General features: G+C 41.4%; 1 non-coding gene across 1 annotated transcript; it reads left to right on the plus strand.

Annotated features, from left to right (window-relative positions):
* Positions 1–3863: 3863 nt before the first annotated feature.
* Positions 3864–4074, plus strand: LOC136859276 (small nucleolar RNA U3). Its single transcript, XR_010858932.2, has one exon. It is a non-coding gene; the product is annotated as a small nucleolar RNA U3 (small nucleolar RNA).
* Positions 4075–11806: the final 7732 nt, after the last annotated feature.

The following is an 11806-nucleotide window of genomic DNA, read 5'->3' on the forward strand; positions in this document are numbered from 1 at the left end:
AGCAGGGGGCGGGAAGCGCCTCTTTCTTCGGGCAGCAGTTCAACAACCAGGCAATGGCCGTTTAATAACTTCTTTTCTTGCTAGCTCAGCAGTTTAACTCTCGGGGCGGGTCCGAAGCGTTATCACCATGTAACTTTTCCCTAAAATGTAACGACTCTTAGCATCTATTCTCTTTTAAAGTTACATATTGGGATAGAGAGTGCTTAACCCTCTCGAGCTCCCACTCATATTGTTTTGAGGTGAACTTATTTCTCACAACCGATTCTTCCTTAATGTAATGTAAATTGTTCTTTTCTAAAGTCACCTCTGTAGTATGGGATTAGCCCTTGCATTAGCGGCCTAGAGCCAGATTAGGTTTAAAACAAAATGTATTAGGAGTGCAGATCGCCTCCTCTCAAATTGTTATTTTAGAGGTCATGTAATTAACCTTTTTCTCACTTAATAGGCCTCAGTAGATTGGGTATTTTACCCCTGTGTCTATGTCCTTAGAGGACAACTTGAAGGTGGAGTTTGGTGTGGCCTTTGATAGGCTTAAAGTTGAGAGCGAGTGGCTCTTTCTCGAAAATTGAGTGTTGTATGCCTCGAGGAGGCTTTTCTGTGTAATTTAGAGCAAGTGCTCCTGGGCATGAATGGGGTTTTCTGCCCCTCTGTTAAATCTTGTTTTGGGGTAAAGTTGGGCTATTTGCCCAAGAATTGCGAGTTCGGGGCTCGAAGCCCAAATCCTGTAAATACTGTAATTGTACTTTTGTTGCCTTGCTAGTCTGTACCTGCCATTCGTGTTATTTCTGGATTTTGGAAAGAAAATATAACCTTGTTAAATTTTAAATTAACTTTAGTTTCGTAGCCTGAGACCTGTTCACCCCCGCACCTTCTTTCACCTCTACCTACCACAAAAACTTGGTAACACTAAACATAGGCTATTTCTAGATAGTGTTGATCTATTACCCAAAGTAAGTTTCTGTTCGTTATTATTGACACCTCAGCAATTCAATACGATAATCAAAAGAGTATGTTTATGTATCACAGGCGTGTTTACATGGAATTGATGCGTCGGCCATGTTGTTTTTGTATTAAGGTCTGATATTATTGTAGATGGTCTTGCTCTATATGTACAGTGTGGCCAACGAGTGCTTCATTCTGATTGGCTCCGCCATGTTTCAGCTAAATGTCCCGTCAGCTGATTTAAATGTATGTATTCAGCACAGGGTAAGATCACTCTTGACGCAATTTCAGCGAAGTACAGGCTATCTGTTTTAACCTTAATACACCCGAAAATATGTTCTTATTAAACATGGTAGATTATTTAGTATTAATATTTAAGAAATGTGTGTGAATTTACATATTTCTGAGGTCTGAGTTTTGAAGAAAATTACGTCAGGCTGTTATGCTTATGGTTGCAGAAACAAATCAGGAAAGGTTTTTAAAATGAAATTAGGCAATTGCCTGTTTTCAGCACGTTATAAGACGCTCCCAACAACGAGTAGAGTTGTTTCGTGCATTATAATGGTAACAATAATAACAAAATGGGTTAGTAATTTTATAGAGGTCAAGACAGTAAATGTCAGATTTTTCCGTTAATATTCGCCGTATCGAAAACCTGTACATAAGGAAAGTTGTTTAGAATATAATTTACGACATTTTACATTTTATGCATTTTTACCATGTAAGGAAAATAACTTATTTTCACGATTATATTATTTTTCAGAAATTTTCAAGTATCCCCGAAAATATCTGTTTTATCTGAAACATAATTTACAGGAGAGGTCACTCCCAATCATTCACTGTAAGTCTCATTCATTTTCACCGTATGAGGTATTATGATTGATATATTCTCGAATTCAAACTTGTATTGCTATTCATCTACTAAAGGACGTGGTTATAAGTGCCGCCTAGCATCAAGTTGAGTTTTCCCATACATTATAATAATAATATCAATAAAAGTCTGACTCCGTGGTTGAATGGTCAGCGTACTGCCCTTCGGTTCAGAGTGTCCCGGATTCGATTCCGGCCGCGTGGGGTATTTTAATAGCTCGGGCTTGGGGACTGGGTGTTTGCGTTTGTCTCAACACGATCCTCTTCATACTCAGACAACATACCACGCTACAAATCACCACAGAAACACGCAGTAGAGATTACATCCCTCCATATAGGATTTGCGTCAGGAAAAGCATCCGGCCGTTAAACAGGACCAAATCCACATGTATGACGCAGTTCCCCCATACAACCCCACAGTTCTGGGAAGACCGATCGAAAAAGAATAAGGTAATGATAAAAGTTATAACAATGTATTAGCAAAACCGATAGTAGCAAATATAATGTTTAAAATACATTGGATATCTACCAGTACTAACCGAACCGGGGCACAGAATTAGTCGTACATCACGGAAATCGAGCAGAGGGTGGTCGATAATTGAGTCCCGAATACAAGTACACTAGGACCAGGAAAATTGCTTATTTTCACCGAGCAACAAGTAGTATTTTCTCAAACGATAGGCCTGTTGTGAAGTGATACTAATATTTAATTCCTAGTTGCGGGTATCAAACCGTAGCCATCATTAAAGGAGCACTATACACAACCCGGGGACCATGGCAGTTGCTTGTTTTCGCCACTAAAGAGCAGCAGGTTTTCGCTATTATTTCTATTAGTACCACGAGTAAAATGGTACAGTATATTATGTTAACTTATATTACGTTAACATAAATATGGAGCTAGGTAATACAATTTTGTCTACCCATCAGTTAACTAGTCATATTATTTTCTACCTTCTGCGTATGTTCAGATTCTATACATACCGATGTCATATATAAAAAGTACATGTATATGTATAGTTTTATGATACTGCGTTGTATATTCTGATATGTAAAACCATGTAACCTGATATATGGTAATGTTATAATTTTTTTTTAAATTTAAATGACCGGGCGAGTTGGTCGTGTGGTTAGGGGGGCGCAAATGTGAACTTCCATCCGGGAGATAGTGGGTTCGACCCCACTGTCGGCAGCCCTGAAGATGGTTTTTCATTTTCACACCAGGCAAATGCTGGGGCTGTACCTTAATTAAGGCCACGGACACTTCCTTCCCATTTCTAGGCCTTTTTTGTCCCATCGTCACCCTAAGGCCTAGATGTGTCGGTGCGACGTAAAGCAAATAGAAAAAAAAATATGTAGGCTAACTTTACAGTCATCACGTACATTATTCAAGATAATGACTATACTGTTTTATGCCACGTGTATTATAATCTAAATGTTATGATAGGCCTAGCTACCAACACAGAATTTCTAACCTCTTCAATAATAGTGACTTGTAGGCCTATACCACGTATAACTAAATTTTGAAGTCTTACATCAGGTAGTCAGGCTCTGGATATAACAAATACTGATAGGCCTATATACATACCTAATCTATTCTTTATTGAAATACTAATCACAGTCCTGTGATACTAATAATATCACTCTCCTTCATCTATCAGCTGATTGAGTACTTGGCTAAAACATGGCGGCTGGACTGGCCTTGGCCACACTGTACATATAGAGTCACTGTACAAAAAGCTTCGCACGCGGCCTATGCGTCGAGACCGACCTTGTATCACCACGTGGAGCAAAGGAAATGGCCAGTGACGTCACTGGCAAGCTAGCGAAAAGATGATCCAAGCATATTTACGGATACAATTGTTTCCAGTTGAAAAATAACGTAATAGTTTTATATTTGTTTGACGTAAAATATATATAATTATGTATATAATTTGGCACAATCTGACAAAGTAAGAGAATACAGCGACAAAACTTCGCCTTGTATTTGAAAGCACTCGTGAGAATGAAGCAATTTCAAGTCGGTTGGATAGCTCTTTGGCAAGCTTGAAATCAAGACTATACTTCACAGGATCATTTCTGTAGTATGTCTTCACTCTCTACTTTACCTAAAGTGGAGTGGTTACAGCCATGAGGATGATGTAGAGCTCCTCTTCCTGAGCGTGAGGCTGACTCGAATTTGGCTCGTCCGAGTTCTAGTCATCGATGATCGTTCACCTTCATTTTTTCGGAATGAGGGATGGGAAGTGGTGCTGTCTGAGTGGTTGGGCTTTAATATAATAAAATAACCCAATAAATTATTTTAGGTACGAGTACCGAGAGTAGAGATAAGCCTAGCCGATGTTTCAGAATATCTGTGACTTTTATCGGTGATTCTGCCATAAGTCAGGCACCACGACCATATGATTATCGTCACGGTCACTCTTTGGTCGCGGAAGGCCAGTGTGGAAATACTGTAGTTGATATGATTAGAGCCGAGAACGGTAGGAGCGGAGCAGAACAGTTGTTTTCGCTCGACCTCCGGTAGTCCTCCGATTGAATACACTGGCTGAAAATTCAAATGCTTTAATGTGGGCAATGTTGTAACGGTAATCTTAGGAGGAATTACAATTTCGATTTCAGTACTAATTCCACAGATGCATGTGTTCCCCTACGTTTGTCATTCAAATGCTGTGGTCGTTTCAAGATCGCCGCATTATTTGTTACGCTATGAATAACAGATTTTGATCTGCCGACATTCAGTTTGCAATAGGTGCAGGTGGAGAGAATACTGTAGATTGAATATTGACATGTATTATACCGTTGCAAATGCATTTACAATGTTATTAATAGTAAAAAAGTTTAAGTAATAAATATATTCCATTGCATGTAAGCATGTAATACATACGATGCTCTTACATTAATTATACTCGTAGCTCATTTATTACGGAAAGAGTACGTCCGGCTCAATGGCTAAATGGTTAGCGTGCTGGCCTTTGGTCACAGGGGTCCCAGGTTCGATTCCCGGCAGGGTCGGGAAATTTAACCGTAATTGGTTAATTTCACTGACACGGGAGCTGGGTGTATGTGTCGTCTTCATCACCATTTCATCCTCATCACGACGCACCTACGGGAGTCAAATCAAAAGACCTGCATCTGGTGAGCCGAACTTATCCTCTGTCGGTGCGACGTAAAGCAAAATAACAAGAAAAGGACTTGTCCTCGGACACTCCCGCCACTAAAAACCATACCCATTTCATTTTTTACTGAAGAGTACGAACTGATTGGAACTGGTTATATGCTGTACCGGGCTGAGTAGTTCAGACGGTAGAGCGCTGGCCTTCTGAGCTCAAGTTTGCGGTTTCAATTCCGACTTTGCTCGGCGGTATTTGAAGGTGGTCACATACGGAGTCTCATGTCGGCAGATGTTCCGGCACATGAAAGAACTCCCGTTGGACAAAATGCCGACACCTTAACGTCGCAGAAAACCACAGAAGTGGTTATGGGAGTACAATAATAATAATAATAATAATAATAATTTAAATATTTGGGAGAAATTATTCAGCCCTCTGGTTTAAACCGCGAAGCAAATGAAGAATCAATATCTCGGAATGCAAAACTTAGACACTATAATACAGTGATCAAACCTGAAGTGTTATATGCCTCAGAAACCTTAACATTGGTGGCGCATCTTTAATCAAAGACAGTGAGAAACAAGAAAGGAATATTTTACGAATTTCTTTTGGCCACAGTTTTCGGAAAAGACGATTGAAATTTTATGGACACATTATCAGAATGAACACTAACAGGCTAACTAAAAGAATTCTCAACCTGGGCCTTTCGTCTAAAACCAAGAACAGCTGGCTTCGTGAAATTGAAACAGATCTCCAGGAAATCAACATCTCAGAAGACATTGTACAAGACAGATGTAAATTCAGAACCAAAATCAACAATCACCACTTTGAAGACAAACCCAACACCAGAGCTACTACAACTTGGACAGACGAACGAAGGAAAGCAGCTCAGCGAGAGGATGAAGAGATTTTGGGAGAAAAAGGCCAACACATCAGCTAAGCAAGTTCAACCGTGCTCCTGAGTAGGGCATAACGATGTAAAATAATAATAATAATAATAATAATAATAATAATAATAATAATAATAATAATCTTTCTATAAATTTACCCTCCAGGTTTGGGTGTTCCCGCGGACTCGGAGAGGGATCCCATCTATACCGCTTCAAGGAGAGTGTCCTGGAGCGTGAGACTTTGGGTTGGGGATACTTTTTTTTGTTTTACGTCGTACCGACACAGATAGGTCTTATGGCGACGATGCGATAGGGAAGGCCTGGGAGTGGGAAGGAGCGCCCGTGTACTTAATTAAGGTACAGCCCCAGCATATGCCTGGTGTGAAAATGGGAAACCACGGAAAACCATCTTCAGGGCTGCCGACAGTGGGGTTCGAACCCATTTTCATCCAGGAGATAGTGGGTTCGAATCCCACTGTCGGCAGCCCTGAAGATGGTTTTACGTCGTTTTCCATTTTCACGCCTAGAAATTGCTCTCCTTAGCCGTTCCTATCACATCGTCGACATAAGACGGCATGACGTAAAGCAAATTGTTACAAAAGTAATCGACAAATGAAACACGAACGATAAATGAGAATGTATACATTTCATATATTCGCCTTCGTCACGGATGGAACTGCAAGCGAGCACACATTCAGTGCTGTTTCTCCGTCCCGCGCTCGCTCACCGAAGCACCGATTGGTTTCTAAGCAACAGTTTACTACTAGCAAATACAGTAGAGACAATACGCGACACTTACGGATTTAGCCTTGATAAAATGGGAGACAATTCGACGGTGGCGCTCCTTGTGACTTGACCTGAAAATTCGCGCTAAATTCAAATATCAATGGAAATGCATATACGAAAATGGATGAATAAATTACGTCTAGAAAGAAAGTATTATTGAGATATTAACGAAGTTGCTAAAGCAATTCTGGATAAATGAATGAAGAATTATTTAAAAGGTTATTATCTAAAGACTGAAATTAGACATATAAACAAGATGTGAAATGGACTGCTGTGAAATGGGTTGATCTTTCATTTATGCATTACTTTTTTTTTTGCTTTAGCATTCCTGCCTGAACTTTTACGGTTAGGTTTGTCTTTTTTCTCATTTAAAAACATTGTATCATCACATTAAGACACTTGTCAATAAAAATATCGGCACATTCCTTACACACATGATGCAATGAATTAACATTGAAAAGCTGGACAATTTTCCTCTTAACATGAAGCCTACTAACAGAAAGAAAATCTATAAAATCCCGGCTTTAATCTGAGAAGAGGGATAAAAGGAAGAAAAGTATGAAAATGTTGTCGATAGTGATGCTTTGAGGAATATTTACGTACAATTAGAGTAAAAATGTAACATACCCTTGGCTGTATAGTCGAGGATTTTTAAAGTTGCTGGCCTGGAAATGATCTGAAGAGATCTTATAATTCTTATATAAGTGTAACGTCCCTTCTTTCTCGTACACCTTATCCAAATCACTTCTGTGACATTTCAAAACCCACAGATCACACCTACAACAACATATCGGTATTGGGGGTTAACTGCTGCACTATACAATAAAATATGCGTATTACCTATATTTTAAGCCAGTTAAAACATGCGTCGAGCAGGTCAGAAGATTATGAAGTACTATAAAAATCTCCTTGTCACTGGAAGAATATATATGCAAACACAATATTACTTACATTTTCTTATCACGAGGGTAGCGAAAGAAAGACAGCGCATTCTTCTCTACTTCATAGTTACTGCAGCCAAACAGAGCACATCTTTCCTCCCATGTTGAGATGAGATATCAAGGAATGACACATGCTACTATTTAATTATGTCAACTCACTGAAAACGTATAATTAACACCAAAAACTTCACACACAAATACACGTGCTCTTATGACAGAATCAGTAGTTTTCAGGTCTACTCGCTAGAGAGAGCTCCAATAGCTGTCCCTCGATATCTCGCTCAGTGTCGCGTATTGTCTCTACTGTATTTGCTACTAGAGAATACCGGAGGGAGCGCTGCACTCGCACTACCGATTGCAATCATAGGAGCAACTGCTCCGTTTCCCAGCTCTACGTCCATTTTCACGCCTAGAAATTGATCTCCTTAGCCGTTCCTATCACATCGTCGCCGTAAAACGGTATGACGTTAAAGCAAATTGTTACAAAAGTAATCGACAAATGAAACACGAACGATAAACGATGTCTTCCGACTGGCTAGAGCTGGGAACAGTAGGAGCGGAACGGAGCAATTGTTTTCGCTCTTCCTCTGGAGACCTCCAGCAGTCCTCCGATTGAATTCACTGGCGGAAAATTCAAATGCTTTAATGTGGGCAATGTTGTAACGGTGATTTGGGGTAGAATTACAATTTAGGTTTCAGTACTGATTCCACAGATACATGTGTTTTTCTACGTTTGTCATTTAAATGCTGCAGTCGATTCAAGATTGCCTCATTATTGTTACGCTATGAGTAACAGATTTTGATCTGTTGAAATTCAGTTTGCGTCCGCCTCTGTGGTGTAGTAGTTAGTGATTAGCTGCCACCCCCGGAGGCCCGGGTTCGATTCCCGGCTCTGCCACGAAATTTGAAAAGTGGTACGAGAGCTGGAACGGGGTCCACTCAGCCTCGGGAGTTCAACTGAGTAGAGGTGGGTTCGATTCCCACCTCAGCCATCCTGGACGTGGTTTTCCGTGGTTTCCCACTTCTCCTTCAGACAAATGCCGGGATGGTACCTAACTTAAGGCCACGGCCGCTTTCTTCCCTCTTCCTTGTCTATCCCTTCCAAACTTCCCGTCCCTCCGCAAGGCCCCTGTTCAGCATAGCAGGTGAGGCCGCCTGGGCGAGGTACTGGTCATCCTCCCCAGTTGTATCCCCCGACCCAGAGTCTGAAGCTCCAGGACACTGCCCCTGAGGCGGTAGAGGTGGGATCTCTCGCTGAGTCCGAAGGAAAACCCTACTCTGGAGGGTAAACAGATAAGAAGAAGAAACTCAGTTTGCAATAGGTGCAGGTGGATAGAATAATGTAGATTGAATATTGCCATATATTATGCCCTTGAAAATGCATTTACAATATTATTGATAGTTATAATGTTTACGTAATAATGATATTCTATTTGCATGTTAACATGTATTATATACGATGTTCTTACATAAATTATACTCGTAGCTCATTTATTACTGAAGAGAAAGAACTGATTGGAATTGTTTATATGCTGTACCGGGCTGAGTAGTTCAGACGGTAGAGCGCTGGCTAGTGGTTGGGACGGAGCAAGACCGCGGACGGAGCTGTTGTTGTGACGTCATCACCCGGTTATACCGAGTAAACTACCGAGTGAATGTAGCCTACTGCAGCGGCACGTTTAAACAGTTAAACACGTTACTGGTATGACAACGTAAAGGTATTCACCCGTCTATTCAGTGCCCTTTTCTCACAACATAACTGTTTCGCTTGTTTTCTGCTGCTGAAGCCGACCTGCTCATTTCATCCTTGTGATGCCTCTTGATATGATCCCACAAATTTGATGCACTACCACCCGTCGCGTAAATGCGCCGCAACATTTGCATTTTGCTGATGTTTATCATCAGTAATTTCAAAGAAATGCCATGCATCAGGCGGTCTTCGTGGCATTTGTGGTACAAATTTCTGTAAAAATTTATTAAATTCCTTTAAATATTCTAAAACATGAATACCATCTAAAATGGGATTAAATATCAAACTAATACCACAATTATTATCTAATATACTTTGCATTATCTACAAAACACAACAAGCAGAGGAAATATAGACGCAAATTTAATAAGCACAGACTGAATACAGGTACAATACACTTACAAGGGGAGGCCACGACGTTCGGATCACATTTAGTAGTCCATTAGGACAACATAATGTGCAAGTTACCACTAAGGCGTCCTCGAGAAAATCGCAAGAGAAATTTTCGCGTCGAAATTGTACCATTGGGGTCACGAACATGAAACGGCGGTGGTCGAGTGGTTAGCGTTCAAGCTCCGTAATCGCTGGTTCGGTGGATCGAGTCCCGCTTCCCGCTTTGTTTCTTTCTTTCTTAATCTGCTTACCCTCCAAGGTCGGCTATTCCCTCGGACTCAGCGAGGCAGTGTCCTGGAGCGTGAGACATTGGGTCGAGGGATACAACTGGGGAGGATGACCAGTACCTAGCCCAGGCGGCCTCACCTGTTATGCTGAACAGGGGCCTTGCGGGTGGATGGGAAGATTGGAAGGGATAGACAAGGAAGAGGGAAGGAAGGTACCATCCCGGCATTTGCCTGGAGGAGAAGTGGTGAACCACGGAAAACCACTTCCAGGATGGCTGAGGTGGGAATCAAACCTACCTCTACCTTCCGAGGCTGAGTGGACCCCGTTCCAGCCTTCGTACCTCTTTTCAAATTTCGTGGCAGAGCCAGGAATCGAACCCGGGCCTCCGGGGGTGGCAGCTAATCACACTAACCACTACACCACAGAGGCGGACTCTTTTGCCCCTACTGGCACCATATTGTATGAACCTGGAATGGCGGTAGTGTGGAATGTTGTGTGTGAGGAAAGGAAGATTAAGGACGTCACAAATACCCAGTCCCCAGGCCAGGGATATTATTCATTACAATTTTTAAAAAACTTGTCCCGGCTGGGAATCATACCCGGGACCGCCGGGTGCGTAGTCCCCTACAACACGGGGCCGGACAACACTGGTCATAGTCTACCATATATATTAGACTTCAAAGGTAATATAATGAAAAAGGTATACTCTATTTGCATGGACTTTATTGGATTTCCAATGTTATTTGGCTCTACTCATTTTTATCGTCTTTGTCTTTATCTGTTTACCCTCCAGGGTTGGTTTTTCCCTCGGACTGAGCGAGAGATCCCACCTCTAATGCCTCAAGGGCAGTGTCCTGGAGTGCAAAAAGTTTTGTTATATCTTTTCAATGAGAGATTTTTCGTATTTACGTTTCTCAGTTCTGAACACCCCAGCTGCTTGGGCACGTTGGGTTTTGTAGGTTTTCCAATCATTTTCTGATTTCGTAGAGTAGTACTGTTTCCACACATTGAGTCTTTCTTGGAGGACTGATTCGCAGGTACCATTCCACCAGGCATGCTTTTTGCTTCTCTTGATTTCTGCAACGTCTTTGGCGGCCTCAACAAGGAGACTTTTTGCGTTGTTAAAATCACAGTCATTTGGTCTAGCCTTCTCCTGGAACTCCTCGACCCTTTGCTGAAGTTTATCATTGTCGAAGCGTGTGATCTGTTTGGTTGTCTTCCTTGTGTTTGCGGTAATTGGTCTGAATTTGATAAGAGACATATAATGATCTGAGGCCACATTGATGCCTTTCTTTACCTTGACATTCATAATCTCAGGGCTGTTTCTCCTGGAGATTGCAACGTGATCAATTTGGAACTCTCCGAGAGCTTGGACGGGAGAACGCCAAGTCATTTGCTTTCTGGGTAAATGGCGAATGACCTGCAGGTTGTGATTTTCGCAAATGGACACCAGTCTTTTGCCGTTGGGATTGCTTCTTTTGTGAGCAGGGTAATTTCCTATAACTTTCCTGTACTTCTGTTCACAACCTAGTTGGGCATTGAAGTCACCCTAAAGCAGCTTGACATGGTGTTTGGGGATTTTGTTTAATTTTTCATCCAGTAGGTCCTAGAAATGATCAACTTTGTCTGGATCAGACTTGTTCTTATCGTTTGTAGGAGCATGTGCGTTAACTAGGGCGTAGGTTTTGTTCACGCATTTAATTGTGAGTATAGACAATCTGTCATTCACAAGTTCGAAATTTGCAACCGATTTAAGGATCTTGGTTCTAACAGCAAACACGGTTCCAAGCATCACAGCTCCATTGAGGATTCCTCTTTGCACTTTGCTCTTGAAAAATCGGTAGCCTTCGGATTCAAAAATCTCTTCATCTGGGTACCTTGTTTCCTGTAGGGCCA

This window comes from Anabrus simplex, chromosome 1 (genome assembly GCF_040414725.1).
Source record: "Anabrus simplex isolate iqAnaSimp1 chromosome 1, ASM4041472v1, whole genome shotgun sequence".
Taxonomy (NCBI): domain Eukaryota; kingdom Metazoa; phylum Arthropoda; class Insecta; order Orthoptera; family Tettigoniidae; genus Anabrus; species Anabrus simplex.